General features: G+C 45.8%; 1 protein-coding gene across 1 annotated transcript in view; it reads right to left on the reverse strand.

The window, feature by feature from the left end:
- LOC142249371 (LIM homeobox transcription factor 1-alpha-like) overlaps positions 1 to 954 on the reverse strand; it is a 198,216-nt gene extending 197,262 nt beyond the window's left edge. Inside the window, exon 1 of the mRNA XM_075321007.1 lies at positions 1 to 954. This exon is cut by the window's left edge and continues 415 nt beyond it. The gene's annotated coding sequence lies outside the window, so the exon portion shown is untranslated.
- Positions 955 to 18,252: the final 17,298 nt, after the last annotated feature.

Consider the following 18,252-nt stretch of genomic DNA (forward strand, 5'->3'; position numbering starts at 1 on the left):
TCCCTCGCTCTGATCACTTGCTGGTCCCTCACTCTGATCACTTACTGGCCCCTCACTCTGATCACTCTCTCTGATCACTTACTGGTCCCTCTCTCTGATCACTCTCTCTGATCACTTACTGGTCCCTCTCTCTGATCACTCTCTCTGATCACTTACTGGTCCCTCTCTCTGATCACTCTCTCTGATCACTTACTGGTCCCTCTCTCTGATCACTCTCTCTGATCACTTACTGGTCCCTCTCTCTGATCACTCTCTCTGATCACTTACTGGTCCCTCTCTCTGATCACTCTCTCTGATCACTTACTGGTCCCTCTCTCTGATCACTCTCTCTGATCACTTACTGGTCCCTCTCTCTGATCACTCTCTCTGATCACTTACTGGTCCCTCTCTCTGATCACTCTCTCTGATCACTTACTGGTCCCTCTCTCTGATCACTCTCTCTGATCACTTACTGGTCCCTCTCTCTGATCACTCTCTCTGATCACTTACTGGTCCCTCTCTCTGATCACTTACTGGTCCCTCGCTCTGATCACTTACTGGTCCCTCGCTCTGATCACTTACTGGTCCCTCGCTCTGATCACTCACTGGTCACTCTCTCTGATCACTTACTGATCCCTCTCTGATCACTTACTGGTCCCTCGCTCTGATCACTCACTGGTCACTCTCTCTTTGATCACTTACTGGTCCCTCTCTGTGATCACTTACAGTTCCCTCTCTCTGGTCTCTCACTCTGATCACTTACTGGTCCCTCATCTGATCACTTACTGGTCCCTCTCTCTGATCACTCACTGGTCCCTCTCACTGGTCCACCCTGGAGCTATAGGGTTTGCTGCATCCACAGTACACAGAGCAGAGTCGTCTCTTCCCAGTCACCAGCAGCTGCTGTCCTCTTCCTCCTGTCCTCTTCCTCCTGTCCTCTTCCTCTTGCTTCTTCTCACATGCTCTGCTGGTTTCTTGTAGTGTATCCTCCTCTATATCTCCTACAGCCTCTGAGCAAAACTTCCTGATGTTCTTTCCAATTTTCCTTCTTTCCTCTCCCACATCCCCTCCTTCTTCTCTCCTCTGCTGAGATCTTAGGTCTTGCCCAAATCCAAGTCTCCTTTCCACTTCCTCAGTATCTCACAGTCACATCCCAATATATAGCAGTAGCAATGCTTCCTTTTTTTCATGTATCCCAGTGTAAACCTTTATAGTTACAATTCAAAAAGTTGAAAAAGTTCTATGGTTCGCTCTATTATGGTTTGTAAATTACAGCAAGTATGACATTAAAAATTGCTGAAAGTCCTACCTGAGCTGTGATATTGGGGAGCATGGGTTAGTGGGGATAATTCCTTATGCGTATGTGGCAGTTATGGATCCTATAGGTGTATCTTATAAACAGTATCTGAACAAATCGAATTGTCACTAAGAATGCATTACTAAATGATAACACATAGGGATTCATGTAACTGCTCTCATTGGAATCATTAAGTCCAGGTGCTCGCTCATCACTAGTTACCAGTACCTGAGCATGGTAATGCCCGCTCATCACTAGTTACGAGTACCCGAGCATGGTAGTGCCCGCTCATCACTAGTTACGAGTACCCGAGCATGGTAGTGCCCGCTCATCACTAGTTACGAGTACCTGAGCATGGTAGTGCTCGCTCATCACTAGTTACGAGTACAGAGCACCTGAGCATGGTAGTGCCCACTCATCATTAGTTACGAGTACCGAGCACCTGAGCATGGTAGTGCCCGCTCATCACTAGTTACGAGTACCGAGCACCCGAGCATGGTAGTGCCCACTCATCACTAGTTACGAGTATCGAGCACCCGAACATGGTAGTGCTCGCTCATCACTAGTTACGAGTACGAGCACCTGAGCATGGTAGTGCCCGCTCATCACTAGTTACGAGTACCGAGGACCTGAGCATGGCAGTGCCCGCTCATCACTAGTTACGAGTACTGAGCACCTGAGCATGGTAGTGCTCGCTCATCACTAGTTACGAGTACAGAGCACCTGAGCATGGTAGTGCTCGCTCATCACTAGTTACGAGTACAGAGCACCTGAGCATGGTAGTGCCCGCTCATCACTAGTTACGAGTACCGAGGACCCGAGCATGGTAGTGCCCGCTCATCACTAGTTACGAGTACTGAGCACCTGAGCATGGTAGTGCTCGCTCATCACTAGTTACGAGTACTGAGCACCTGAGCATGGTAGTGCCCGCTCATCACTAGTTACGAGTACTGAGCACCTGAGCATGGTAGTGCCCGCTCATCACTGGTTACGAGTATCGAGCACCTGAGCATGGTAGTGCCCGCTCATCACTAGTTACGAGTACTGAGCACCTGAGCATGGTAGTGCTCGCTCATCACTAGTTACGAGTACTGAGCACCTGAGCATGGTAGTGCCCGCTCATCACTAGTTACGAGTACTGAGCACCTGAGCATGGTAGTGCCCGCTCATCACTAGTTACGAGTACCGAGGACCTGAGCATGGCAGTGCCCGCTCATCACTAGTTACGAGTACTGAGCACCTGAGCATGGTAGTGCTCGCTCATCACTAGTTACGAGTACAGAGCACCTGAGCATGGTAGTGCTCGCTCATCACTAGTTACGAGTACAGAGCACCTGAGCATGGTAGTGCTCGCTCATCACTAGTTACGAGTACAGAGCACCTGAGCATGGTAGTGCCCGCTCATCACTAGTTACGAGTACCGAGGACCCGAGCATGGTAGTGCCCGCTCATCACTAGTTACGAGTACTGAGCACCTGAGCATGGTAGTGCCCGCTCATCACTAGTTACGAGTACTGAGCACCTGAGCATGGTAGTGCCCGCTCATCACTGGTTACGAGTATCGAGCACCTGAGCATGGTAGTGCCCGCTCATCACTAGTTACGAGTACTGAGCACCTGAGCATGGTAGTGCTCGCTCATCACTAGTTACGAGTACTGAGCACCTGAGCATGGTAGTGCCCGCTCATCACTAGTTACGAGTACTGAGCACCTGAGCATGGTAGTGCCCTCTCATCACTGGTTACGAGTATCGAGCAGACTTATACAGTGACACATAATTGTCTCCCCTTTTCTTATAATGAAATGCTAATGATTCTACTAGACAAATGATTTTCTTATCTTCCTCTCCTTTGGTGATATACACGAGGAATCTGCAACAAATGCACAGAATTTTTTTCTTATGATATTTGCAATGAAGATATCATTCACAGACTCGGGATCATTAGAACCAATAGTTTCGTAGTGTTCCTTGCTGAGCCGAGCTTCTTCAGACTTTATCTCTGAGATCTTTATGATTTGGTAAGTAATGCATCTGCAACAAACTCCAAAATACCACCTAAAGTTTCAAAAGGGTGAATCTTAAAGGGAATCTGTCACCAGGTTTTTTTCTCCCCCATCTGAGAGCAGCATAATGTAGAGACAGAAACCCTGATTCCAGCGATGTGTCACTTACTGAGCTGTTTCCTGTCATTTTGATAAAATCAGTGTTTTCTCTGCCGCAGATCTAGATGAAGGATGGATACCATGTTTGGCATAGGCGCTTTCCTTGACTGGAGACTGCCCTTCCCGTGGTTGTTCCTTCACGGTGAAAGACCTGGCTAGTTTCCTGCCAGCATTGAGAAACATGTGATGATGTCTCTGCGGTATTCTTATTTTGCATATTTTCCCAGGGGGCCTTGTTCTAGTGTCACTGCGTTGAGAAACACGTGATGGTGTCTCCGCGGTGCTGGATGTTGATCTCTCCGAGGTTAACCATCTTTACCTATGCAGATCTAGATGATACAGAGATCATGAATATGCTGGACTACCTGCAGCACGTCAAGTAGTCCTGTAAAGATAATCTACTGCTGATTAATCAGTGATTTTATCAAAACTACACTAAGCAGCCCAGTAAGTGACACATCACGGGAATCAGGGTCTCTTTTCCTTTATTATGCTGCTCTCAGATTAGGTGGCAAAAACCTGATGACAAATTCCCTTTAAACTGGATGCTAGGTTGCTAATGGATTTCCTTAGTGTCATATTTAAGAAAAGAAACATGTGACACTTTCTCATGTGGATCCATTTTTTTTTTTTTTTTTGCAAAAAAATGTGACTATAATTTTATTAATTTAAATGCAGATATCGGCAGACAAAAACAAGGATGGATTTACCATATGTGCAATTTGTGAAGCTGCACAGAAGCACGGTGGTGTAGCCTATATTGCCCTAAAGGGTGCTTTACACGCTGCGACATCGCTACCGATATATCGTCGGTGTCCCATCGTTAGTGACGCACATCCGGCGCCGGTAGCGACATCGCAACGTGTGACACCAAGGAGCGATGATCAACGATCGCAAAATCATTCAAAACCGTTGCTCGTTGACACGTCATTGATTTCCTTAATATCGTTGCTGCAGTAACGATGTTGTTCGTCGTTCCTGCGGCAGCGCATATCGCTATGTGTGACACCGCAGGAGTGACGGACACCTCCTTACCAGCGTCCACCGGCAATGCGGAAGGAAGGAGGTGGGCGGGATGTTACATCCCGCTCATCTCCGCCCCTCCGCTTCTATTGGCCGGCTGCTTAGTGACGCCGCAGTGACGTCGCTGTGACGCTGAACGCCCCTCCCCCTTGAAGGAGGGATTGTTCGTCAGTCACAGCGACGTCGCTGACCAGGTATGTGCGTGTGATGCTGCCGTAGCGATAATGTTCGTTACGGCAGCGAGCACCAAATGTCGCACGAACGACGGGGGCGGGTGCTATCGCGCTGGACATGGCAATCGATGTCACAGCATGTAAAGCACCCTTAACACTTCCTTCACTTGGTGGTTTTACACCTTGAATTGTTTCTGGCATCATCACTGCAATTTTAATTTTTTTTTTTTTTAAATGAAAATATAACTATAATTTTATTAATTAAACAAAAAATGTGGGCAGAGAAAAACAAGGATAGATTCACCATATGTGCAATTTGAGAAGTTACACAGAAGCCTAATTGAGGGACCTAATCTCCTTAATGCTTCCATTACTAGGTGGCTTCAAACTCAAGGGTTCCGGCTACCATACATTATGCCATTCCACATCATAATCGTGGGAAATGTTCACTCATGAAGGCCTTTTCATGGCGGTGCCCAGATGTAGTAGACGGGAGGCTTGAATGGTGGTTTATACTCTTCAGCGCCACGTTTTGTTTTTGTCTTGGACAAAAATTGTTCTTCAGACCACGTGGGCAACACCATGAAGGGGTCTTCATAAAAGAACGTCATAGCAGTACTACTTCCATGCTTATGATGTGGGGCGGCATAATATATGGCGGCCGGACTCCTCTAGTCTTCATTCTAGGTAAGATAACAGCTAGGCGTTACATTGATTTGGTCCAGTAGTATGGCCAGTTCTCCAAAGGGTCCCAGGAGACATTATTCAACACCAGACTCCATGTTGCTCATGCCAATTAATAATTTGAGATGTTTAGAAGATTTTTCAGTTTTTTCATCACTTACACATCATTAACATATCTATCCTGATATTTCCATCATTCCACTTGTTCCACGTGGAATTTTAGAGCATGATGATCTGTGGAAAAAAACATTGTGAAACCAAACAACACACCAAAAATATCACTATTTACAATATTAGTAATGAGTGAGCACTACCATGCTCCGGTGCTCGGGTACTCGTAACTAGTGATGAGCGGGCACTACCATGCTCCGGTGCTCGGGTACTCGTAACTAGTGATGAGCGGGCACTACCATGCTCCGGTGCTCGGGTACTCGTAACTAGTGATGAGTGGGCACTACCATGCTCAGGTGCTCAGTACTCGTAACTAGTGATGAGGGAGCACTACCATGCTCAGGTGCTCGGTACTCGTAACTAGTGATGAGCGAGCACTACCATGCTCAGGTGCTCGGTACTCGTAACTAGTGATGAGCGAGCACTACCATGCTCAGGTGCTCGGTACTCGTAACTAGTGATGAGCGAGCACTACCATGCTCAGGTGCTGAGTACTCCTAACTAGTGATGAGCGAGCTCTACCATGCTCGGGTGCTCAGTACTCCTAACTAGTGATGAGCGAGCACTACCATGCTCAGGTGCTCGGGTACTCGTAACTAGTGATGAGCGGGCACTACCGTGCTCCGGTGCTCAATACTCCTATCTAGTGATGAGCGAGCATTACCATGCTCAGGTGCTCGGTACTTGTAACCAGCAGTAGGACACTCAGACGGGCTTATGTATCGAATAAAATGGAAGTCAATGGAAAACAACCATTTTTCAAGATCTTGAAAAATACTCCAGTTTCCCATTGACTTCCATTATACTCGGGTACTGGAGTTGAGCCCGTTGGAGCATCCAACAACCTGTTACGAGTACCAAGCACCCGAGCATGATAGTGCCCGCTCATCACTAGTTACCAGTACAGAGCACCTAAGAATGGTAGTGCCCGCTCATCACTAGTTACAAGTACGGAGCACCCGAGCATGGTAGTGCCCGCTCATCACTAGTTACGAGTACCGAGCACCCGAGCATGGTAGTGCCCGCTCATCACTAGTTACGAGTACCGAGCACCCGAGCATGGTAGTGCCCGCTCATCACTAGTTACGAGTACCGAGCATCCGAGCATGGTAGTGCCCGCTCATAACTAGTTACACGTACCGAGCATCCGAGCATGGTAGTGCCCGCTCATCACTAGTTACGAGTACCAAGCACCCGAGCATGGTAGTGCCCGCTCATCACTAGTTACGAGTACCGAGCACCAGAGCATGGTAGTGCCCGCTCATCACTAGTTACGCGTACTGAGCACCCGAGCATGGTAGTGCTCACTCATCACTAGTTATGAGTATCGAGCACCCGAGCATGGTAGTACTCGTTCATCACTAGTTATGAGTACTGAGCACCTGAGCATGAGTGTGCCCGCTCATCACTAGTTACGAGTACGAGCACCCGAGCATGGTAGTACTCGCTCATCACTAGTTATGAGTACGAGCACCTGAGCATGGTATTGCCCGCTCATCACTAGTTACGAGTACGAGCACTTGAGCATGGTAGTGCCCGCTCATCACTAGTTATGAGTACCGAACACCCGAGCATGGCAGTGCTCGCTCATCACTAGTTATGAGTACTGAGCATCCGAGCATGGTAGTGCTCAGTCATCACTAGTTACGAGTACCGAGCACCCGAGCATGGTAGTGCTCAGTCATCACTAGTTACGTATACCGAGCACCCGAGCATGGTAGTGCTCCGTCATCACTAGTTACGAGTACCGAGCACCCGAACATGGTAGTGTGCAGCCCCCACGTCAGCAGACGGGCTGCTCGGATCCGGATCCGCAGTGGCTCGAGGGGTTTCCAGACCCGGGGGTCGTGCGGACATTCAAATAAAAAGGGGGCGTATATGTACGGGGATTGTTGTAGATACTTCTTGACGCAACCCACGGTGTGTGGTAATATGGAGGACCACCGCTGCTGTTGGGAGGCACCTGGGGGCGATGGAATGGCAGCTGGTTTGTTAACCCCTCCATGGGTAGGGGTGGATGCCCCGGGGCTCAGTGTCCAGGATATGGTGAGCGATGTAGGCCAGAGGTGATGTGCTGGGCCAGACCGGGGAATGTTGGTGTACTCACTGCTGAAGAATTGCACACGAGTCTGTTGGTAAACCAAGGTGTCAGTGGCCGGCTGCCACGTCTGGGTGTACTCGGGTCACACACCCGGCTGGTGTACCAATGTCCCTTCCTCCGGCACTCTGTAATTTTTCCTCACTCTTGGACGACTCCGTCTGGAACGGAGGAAGTCCACTCCCGGTATATTCTGGTTGGGAGACATGCCCGCGAAAAATGACCCTAGGGATTTCAGTGGGTGTTTGCGGATACCCTATCCCCCGCGGTGGGCTGCCATTTCGCTCTATCTGGACTTTTGGAGCTAGGCTTGAAACCTGCTCCTCCCGGCCTGGTGAATTAGAGAAGGGGCTTGCAACCGTCTTCTAACTAGGGTCCAGGTACCATGCCTGTGAACGGTTTCGGGACCGGATCTCTGCGGTCTGTACCGGTGGGCTCCAACCCTGTCTCGGTCCACTCTGGATCTCCCGCGACCGTACACCCGTCGCCATTGGACACGGTCCACTGCTTGCCACCTAGCCAGTAGACCAGGGCCACTACCCTGGCTACCCTCCACTAGGCACAGGCTTGACCTCCAACTTCCACTCCTTTCCACTTGAACTTCAAACTTAACTAACTGGTTCCTGCCCCTGGATCCTCAAGACCCCTAGGTGGGCGCTCCCAATCCACCTGGTCCTGCCCACTGGTGTGTCCTTCTTACCCTGAGGGGGGGTGGCTAGGATTTTGTGGCTGATGGGACCTAGTGTGAGATGGTGTTATGTGGGGTGCAGTATTTTTCTGTGACCACCTGGCGGCGCCAGGGCGTCACAGTAGTGCTCGCTCATCACTAGTTACGAGTACCGAGCACCCGAGCATGGTAGTGCTCAGTCATCACTAGTTGTGAGTACCGAGCACCCGAGCATGGTAGTGCTCGCTCATCACTAGTTACGAGTACCGAGCACCCGAGCATGGTAGAGCTCGCTCATCACTAGTTACGAGTACCGAGCACCCGAGCATGGTAGTGCTCAGTCATCACTAGGTGAGTACCGAGCACCAGAGCATGGTAGTGCTCGCTCATCACTAGTTACGAGTACCGAGAACCCGAGCATGGTAGAGCTCGCTCATCACTAGTTACGAGTACCGAGCACCCAAGCATGGTAGTGCCCGGTAACCACTAATCACTGTCTTCTAAAACACAAAAAATGCACAAGTCATAGTGCTATTAATTTATTCCTACTGACAGTGATAGTATTTTTTCAATGCAAAAAGTAGCAAACAACGGCACAACGAAACAAGGCGAAACCAACCTGAATTAGCTTCGCTACTATCTTTCAGATTCCGTGTATCAGACTGAGCTAATGAATTTCATGTCTCACTGTTGGAGGGGGAGATTCTGCGCTGAGTCATCAGGCAGCCGGAGCTCATCTGCTTTTTCACTGGGAGCCCTCTGCTGTCTCACCCTTGAACTAAGAATCTTATATTGCGTGACTTAGGAAATAAAATGATATATTTGCATTTATGCCTATTCTAAGCTCACGACACAGAGCAGGTCACCTAACAATGGAGTTGACTATTGCAATGTGCGGGTCCATTATCCAGCACTTCTCACCATCTGATACAGCAGATCAGATACCTACTGTTCATTAAATGCCCTTGTCCTACAGTTATCGTTCTATTCCTCCATAAACATCCACATGTTTGCAGTGTAGATTTTATTGGAGAAAGCAGTAATGAGCCGCAGGATACTTCCATTTGGCATGTTTGACCAGTTTATAAATAGATATAAATTTTGCACAAAATTTTCAATATTTATTTACTACTGGGAAATAATAGAAACGTATGTAATATATATATATTTAGTACAGACCAAAGGTTTGGACACACCTTCTCATCTCTAGAACAACTGTTAAGAGGAGACTTTGTGCAGAGGGCCTTCATGGTAAAATACAGTTAGGTCCAGAAATATTTGGACAGTGACACAATTTTCGCGAGTTGGGCTCTGCATGCCACCACATTGGATTTGAAATGAAACCTCTACAACAGAATTCAAGTGCAGATTGTAACGTTTAATTTGAATGTTTGAACAAAAATATCTGATAGAAATTGTAGGAATTGTACACATTTCTTTACAAACACTCCACATTTTAGGAGGTCAAAAGTAATTGGACAAATAAACCAAACCCAAACAAAATATTTTTATTTTCAATATTTTGTTGCAAATCCTTTGGAGGCAATCACTGCCTTAAGTCTGGAACCCATGGACATCACCAAACGCTGGGTTTCCTCCTTCTTAATGCTTTGCCAGGCCTTTACAGCCGCAGCCTTCAGGTCTTGCTTGTTTGTGGGTCTTTCCGTCTTAAGTCTGGATTTGAGCAAGTGAAATGCATGCTCAATTGGGTTAAGATCTGGTGATTGACTTGGCCATTGCAGAATGTTCCACTTTTTTGCACTCATGAACTCCTGGGTAGCTTTGGCTGTATGCTTGGGGTCATTGTCCATCTGTACTATCAAGCGCCGTCCGATCAACTTTGCGGCATTTGGCTGAATCTGGGCTGAAAGTATATCCCGGTACACTTCAGAATTCATCCGGCTACTCTTGTCTGCTGTTATGTCATCAATAAACACAAGTGACCCAGTGCCATTGAAAGCCATGCATGCCAATGCCATCACGTTGCCTCCACCATGTTTTACAGAGGATGTGGTGTGCCTTGGATCATGTGCCGTTCCCTTTCTTCTCCAAACTTTTTTCTTCCCATCATTCTGGTACAGGTTGATCTTTGTCTCATCTGTCCATAGAATACTTTTCCAGAACTGAGCTGGCTTCATGAGGTGTTTTTCAGCAAATTTAACTCTGGCCTGTCTATTTTTGGAATTGATGAATGGTTTGCATCTAGATGTGAACCCTTTGTATTTACTTTCATGGAGTCTTCTCTTTACTGTTGACTTAGAGACAGATACACCTACTTCACTGAGAGTGTTCTGGACTTCAGTTGATGTTGTGAACGGGTTCTTCTTCACCAAAGAAAGTATGCGGCGATCATCCACCACTGTTGTCATCCGTGGACGCCCAGGCCTTTTTGAGTTCCCAAGCTCACCAGTCAATTCCTTTTTTCTCAGAATGTACCCGACTGTTGATTTTGCTACTCCAAGCATGTCTGCTATCTCTCTGATGGATTTTTTCTTTTTTTTCAGCCTCAGGATGTTCTGCTTCACCTCAATTGAGAGTTCCTTAGACCGCATGTTGTCTGGTCACAGCAACAGCTTCCAAATGCAAAACCACACACCTGTAATCAACCCCAGACCTTTTAACTACTTCATTGATTACAGGTTAACGAGGGAGACGCCTTCAGAGTTAATTGCAGCCCTTAGAGTCCCTTGTCCAATTACTTTTGGTCCCTTGAAAAAGAGGAGGCTATGCATTACAGAGCTATGATTCCTAAACCCTTTCTCCGATTTGGATGTGAAAACTCTCATATTGCAGCTGGGAGTGTGCACTTTCAGCCCATATTATATATATAATTGTATTTCTGAACATGTTTTTGTAAACAGCTAAAATAACAAAACTTGTGTCACTGTCCAAATATTTCTGGACCTAACTGTAGCTGCTAGGAAACCACTGCTAAGGACAGGCAACAAGCAGAAGAGACTTGTTTGGGCTAAAGAACACAAGGAATGGACATTAGACCAGTGGAAATCTGTGCTTTGGTCTGATGAGTCCAAATTTGAGATCTTTGGATCCAACCACCGTGTCTTTGTAGAAAAGGTGAACGCATGGACTCTACATGGCTGGTTCCCACTGTGAAGCATGGAGGAGGAGGTGTGATGGTGTGGGGGGGTGCTTTGCTGGTGATACTGTTGGGGATTTATTGAAAATTGAAGGCATACTGAACCAGCATGGCTACCACAGCATCTTGCAGCAGTGTGCTATTCCATCCGGTTTGCGTTTAGTTGGACCATCATTTATTTTTCAACAGGACAATGACCCCAAACACACCTCCAGGCCGTGTAAGAGCTATTTGTCTAACAAGGAAAGTGATGGGATGCTACGCCAAATGACCTGGTCTCCACAGTCACCAGAACTGAACCCAATCGAGATGGTTTGGGGTGAGCTGGACCGCAGAGTGAAGGCAAAAGGGCCAACAAGTGCTAAGCATCTCTGGGAACTTCTTCAAGACTGTTGGAAGACCATTTCCGGTGACTACCTCTTGAAGCTCATCAAGAGAATTCCAAGAGTGTCCAAAGTAGTAATCAAAGCAAAAGGTGGATACTTTGAAGAACCTAGAATATAAGACATATTATCAGTTGTTTCACACTTTTTTAAGTATTTCATTCCACATGTTTTAATTCATAGTTTTGATGCCTTCAATGTGAATCTACATTTTTCAGAGTCCTGAAAATAAAGAAAACTCTTTGAATGAGAAGGTGTGTCCATACTTTTGGTCTGTACTGTATATATATATATATCTAATATATATAGCTCAGTGTATGTGTGCATGTATGTCCGCTAAAGGAATCCGCACCGTCGCATTTACAATCATTAAATTTTGCACAGACACTCCATGTGACTCGGGGAATGTCATAGACTATGTTTGGACGGGAAAATTTAACCCCGCACTTTACAGTTACTCTCCAAAAATCCTGCCTCCATTAAAGTCAATGGAGCTGCGAGCTATTAGGTTATTAATAGGAGCTGTGAGTGGTTGCTATAGGAACAAAATAAATTGTTAGTATAAGAAGCTTATGTGTGAGGTAATATGATGCCAGTGGGGAGACGGATAGAGACAGAAAGAGACAGAGAGAGTGAGACAGACAGTCAAAGAGACAGACAGAGGCAGACAGACAGGGAAAGAGACAGCCAGACAGGGAAAGACACAGGCAGACAGGGAAAGAGACAGACAGAGAGACAGAAAGAGACAGAGACAAGGAAAGAGACAGACAAGGAAAGAGACAAGGAAAGAGACAGACGGGGAAAGAGACAGACGAGGAAAGAGACAGATGGGGAATGAGACAGACAGGGAATGAGACAGACAGGGAACGAGAGAGACCTGGAGCGAGACAGACCTGGAACGAGACAGACGGGGAAAGAAACAGATGGGGAAAGAGACAGGCGGGGAATGAGACAGAGACAGACGGGAAATGAGACAGACTGGGAATGAGACAGACGGGAAACGAGACTGACGGGGAACGAGATAGACGGGGAATGAGACATATGGGGAAGAGACAGACCTGGAGCGGGACAGACCTGGAACGAGACAGACCTGGAACGAGACAGACGGGGAAAGAGACTGACAGCCAGAGAGAGCCAGACAGAGACAGACGAACAAAGAGATAGAGAGAGACAGACAGACACATAGATAGAGACAGACGGACACAGAGATAGAGAGAGAGAAAGTGAGACTGATACAGACAGAGACAGACACACAGAGACAGACCGAAACTCGAAGAGACACAGACACGCAGAGACAGACAGAACTCGACGAGAGACAGAGAGACAGTTACTATCCCGCGCAATGCCTGGGTACTACAGCTAGCATATATATATATATATATATATATATATATATATATATATATACATACATATATATACACACACACACACACACACACACACATACATACAGTGTATATATATATATATATATATATATATATATATACACATATATATATATATATATATAAAAATGTACCACACTCCCAGATACTGGCTGATCTGTTTCAAGTCGCTCAGAATGTTTTCATAAAAAAAGTTTAACCACTTGGTGACACAGCCAATTTTGATCTTGATAACCAGACCAAATTTTAGAAATCTGACCAATGTTCCTTTATTTAGTAATAACTCTGGAATGCTTTAATGAATCCCAGTTGTGAAAGATTTTTGTGGCACAGTGTACTTTATGTTAGTAGTAAATTTAGGTTGATATTTTATGTGTTTATTAGTGAAAATATCAGAATTTTGACATTTTCAAATTTTACATTTTTATATCTTTAACCCCTTAAGGACGAAGCCAGTTTTGTACTTAATGACCAGGCCATTTTTTGCAATTCTGACCAGTGTCACTTTATGAGGTCATAACTCTGGAACGCTTCAACGGATCCCGGTGATTCTGACATTGTTTTTTCGTGACATATTGTACTTCATGATAGTTATAAATTTAGAATGATATTTTTTGCTTTTATTTGTGAAAAAATCGGAAATTTGATGAAAATTTTGAAAATTTTGCAATTTTCAAACTTTTAATTTTTATGCCCTTAACCCAGAGAGTTATGTCACACAAAACAGTTAATAAATAACATTTCCCACATGTCTACTTTACATTAGCGCAATTTCTGAAACAAAATGTTTTGGGGTTAGGAAGTTAGAAGGGGTCAAAGTTCATCAGCAAATTCCCATTTTTTCAACAAAATTCACAAAACCATTTTTTTAGGGACCACATCACATTTGAAGTGACTTTGAGAGGCCTAAGTGACAGAAAATACCTAAAAGTGACACCATTCTCAAAACAGCACGCCTCAAAGTACTCAAAACCACATCCAAGAAGTTTATTAACCCTTCAGGTGCTTCACAGGAACTAAAGCAAAGTGGAATGAAAAAAAGCAAAAAATAAAATTTTACCTAAAATGTTGCTCTACCCCAAATTTATTCACTTTTAGAAGAAATAACACAACAAAATGAACCCCAAAACTTGTTACCCACTTTCTTATGAACGCGCCAATACCCCACATGTGGTCAGAAACCTTTGTTTGGACAAATGGGAGGGCTCGGAACAGAAGGAGCAATATTTGAATTTTGGAAAGCAAATTTGGCTGAAATAGATTGCGGGCACCATGTTGCATTTACAGGTCCGCCAAGGTACCTAAACAGCAGAAACCCCTTACAAGTGACACCATTTTGGAAACTAGACCCCTTAAGGCTTCTATCTAGGGGTATAGTGAGCATTTTGGATCCACAGGTACTTCACAGATTTTGATAACGTTACGTTGTCACATTGAAAATTTTCATTTTTTTCTCAAAAATGTTGCTTTAGCATCAATTTTTTCACTTTTTCAAGAGGTAATTCCAAAAATGTGACCCCAATGTTTGTTACCCACTTTTTTATGAGCGCGGTGATACCTCACTTGTGGTCTGAAACCTTTGTTTGGAGAAATGGGAGGGCTTGGAACGGAAGGAGCAATATTTGAATTTTGGAAAGGAAATTTGGCTGAAAAAGATTGCGGGCACCATGTCGCATTTGGAGGACCCCTAAGGTACGTAAACAGCAAAAAAACACCACAAGTGACCCCATATTGGAAACTAGGCCCCTCAAGGAATTTATCTTGATGTTTGGTGAGTACCCTGAACCCCCAGGTGCTTTACAGAAGTTTATAACGTTGAGCCATGAAAATAAAAAAATAAAATTTTACCACAAAATTGTTACTTCAACCAGGTAGCTTTTTTTTTCACAAGGGTAACAGGAAAAAAATCACCATGAAATGTATTGCGCAATTTCTCCTGAGTTTGTTGATATCTTGTATGTGGTGGAAATCAACTGTTTGGGCACACTACAGGGCTCAGAAGAGAAGGAGTGCAATTTCACTGCAAAATTGGCTGGAATCAATAGCGGACGCCATGTTGCATTAGGAGAACCCCTGAGGTGCCTAAGCAGTGGAGGTCCCCCACAAGTGACCCCATTCTGGAAATAAGACCCCTCAAGGCTTTAATCTAGGTGTATATTGAGCATTTTGAATCCACGAATACTTCACAGAATTTGATAAGCTTAGGTTGCCATATTGAAATTTTCATTTTTTTCACAAAAATGTTGATTTAGCGACACATTTTTCACTTTTTCAAGAGGCAACAACAAAACGTGTACCCCACAGGTTGTTATCTAATTTCTTGTGAGCGCAGGGATACCACACATGTGGCCAAAAACCTTTGTTTGGATAAATGGGAGGGCTTGGAATGGAAGGAGCACCATTTGAATTTTGGAAAAGTTGAAGTAAATTGCGCGCACCATGTCACATTAGCAGGGCCCCTTGGGCACCTATACATCAGAAACCCCCCACAAGTGACCTCATTTTGGAAACTGGACCCCTCAAGGATTTTATTCAGGAGTATAGTAAACATTTTGAATCCACAGGTACTTCACAAAACTGTTGCTGTATCAAAAAATTTCTCACTGTTAAGGGGGCTTTACACGCTGCGACATCGCTAATGCGGAGTCGTTAGGGTCACGGAATTGGTGACGCACATCCGGCCGCATTAGCGATGTTGCTGCGTGTGACACCGATGAGCGATTTTGCATCGTTGCAAAAACGTGCAAAATCGCTCATCGGTGACATGGGGGTCCATTCTCGATTATCGTTACTGCAGCAGTAACGATGTAGTTCGTCGCTCCTGCGGCAGCACACATCGCTATGTGTGACGCCGCAGGAACGAGGAAGCTCCCCTTACCTGCCTTTCATGTGACACTAAAGGATGCCTAGCCTTGTATTTAGCCCAAAAAAAAAAAAAGAATTAAAATAAATGACGTGGGGTCCCCCCTATTTTTGATAGCTAGCTAGGGTAAAGCAGACAGCTGTAGCCTGCAAACCACAGCTGACAGCTTCATCTTGTCTGGTGATCAATTTGGAGGGCTCCCCAAGCTGTTTTTTTTTTTTAATTATTTATAAATAAATAATTAAAAAAAAAAAACAAACGTGGGGTCCCCCCAAATTAGATCACCAGCCAAGGTGAAGCTGACAGCTGGGGTCTGGTATTCTCAGGATGGGAAGAGCCACGGTTATTGGACTCTTCCCAGCCTAAAAATAGCAGGCCGCAGCCGCCCCAGAAGTGGCGCATCCATTAGATGCGCCAATTCTGGCGCTTCGCCCCAGCTCATCCCGCGCCCTGGTGCGTTGGCTAACGGGGTAATGAATGGGGTTGATACCAGGTGTGTAATGTCACCTGGCATCAAGCCCAGCAATTAGTTATGTCACGGCGTCTATCAGATACCCGACATAACTAATTGACAGTAATAAAAAAAAAATTGACAACAAAAAAAAATTTATTTGAAAAAACACTCCCCAAAACATTCCCTGATTGACCAATTTATTGAAAAGAAAAAAAAAAAATCCACAATAATCCATTTGGATGTCCCACGTCGCCTCTGGACCTTCTAGGATATGGGGGACACGTTCAGGGAACGTATCCCCCATTTTCTAGGAGGGCAGACCCTCCATTTGAGGAGAGTGGGTGCAAAGAATCTGCACCCACCCTCCCTGGGTCACAGCTGCAGACTCAGTGCAGCAGCAGCTCCAGCCAGCGTCCTGAACACAGGAAGCTGTCAACTGCTCTGCACATGTGACCGGAGTCTGCAGAGAAGGAGCCGGAGGAGGGGGCCGCGGGGGATCAGCGCTCCGGTATGTATGACACCGGGGGACACCGGGGAACACCAGGGGGGGGGTAGGGGGGGACCCGGCGGGGCCTAGGGAGCAGGTTTCTGTCGTATGTGTTATGGCACATACGACAGAAACCATAGGAACAGTGTGAATGTGGCCGGCGCGCTGCTGTGATCGCCGGTGCGCGCGGCCATCTTGGATTTTCGGGAGGGGGTTGGGGGTCGGGGGGGGCACTTTGGGGACACCGGGGGACCGGAGGGAACCGGGAAAAAGATTTATCTCCCATCTGGCATGTTTGATCATGCCAGATGGGAGATAAATCATTTTTTACCGGCGCGGTCATTTACTATAACTTGATGATCGGTATACGGTGTATACCGGTCATCAGGTGAGCGGGGACCGGAAAAACCGGCCCGAATCATGATCTCCAGGGTCTCAGCTACCCCCGGCAGCTGAGACCCCGGAAATTTTCTGACTCTGGGGGGCGCTAGACCCTTTTTTCCGACCGCCGTTAAAAAGCGTCGGATCGGAAAAAGTACCCTTATTTACCGCCGTTAAAAGGCGTATCGGCGGTCGTAAAGGGGTTAAACCAGACATGTTGTACAAAATAATTAATAAATAACATTTTACAAATGTCTATTTTACATTGGCATAATTTTTGAAGTGTAATTACTGTAGCAACCAAGGGTTTTGCATTTTTTTTTGAAAGTGTAATTACTTCTGTCTGGTTGTTGTGATGCCATTTTCCTGGTGATGAGTTAAAAGTTCATGAATGTCATGTTGACAAATATACCATGCCTGATGAAGAGACCTAAGTAGTCTCGAAAGCTTGCTATTATTACCATCTTTTCAGTTAGCCATTAAAAGGTATCAACCACTGAGGACTCTCAGTTCTTTTAAACAATTTTTTATGATGACATATAGTGACATATAGGGATACTGGGTAACTGGGGCTCCTAAGCTGTCCCTCAAGCTAGGTGGCCCTATGTGATCCCAATTCTCAGGGATTCTCCTGATGGTGGGGATGCCTGAGTCTCCTTTCTGGCCCTATTCATGACTGGTCCTGATCGGTTTCCCCTCCCCCTCCCCCAGGAAGGGACGGGGCGGAAGTGTAATGAAAGTTACAGATATAGACACACAAGAGAAAATACAAAACTCTGTCACATAGTGCACACACATACATAAAGACAATAAGAGATTTAGGAGGAAACACAAGTGAAGAAAGGAAGCTACAAAACAACAGGGGTAAACATCCACAACTGCAACAAGCAAATAACACAATTTTCCCCAGAGAATGTGGGACACCTCACCTTGGAGACCAAA

The sequence above is a fragment of the Anomaloglossus baeobatrachus genome, chromosome 8 (genome assembly GCF_048569485.1).
Source record: "Anomaloglossus baeobatrachus isolate aAnoBae1 chromosome 8, aAnoBae1.hap1, whole genome shotgun sequence".
Classification (NCBI taxonomy): domain Eukaryota; kingdom Metazoa; phylum Chordata; class Amphibia; order Anura; family Aromobatidae; genus Anomaloglossus; species Anomaloglossus baeobatrachus.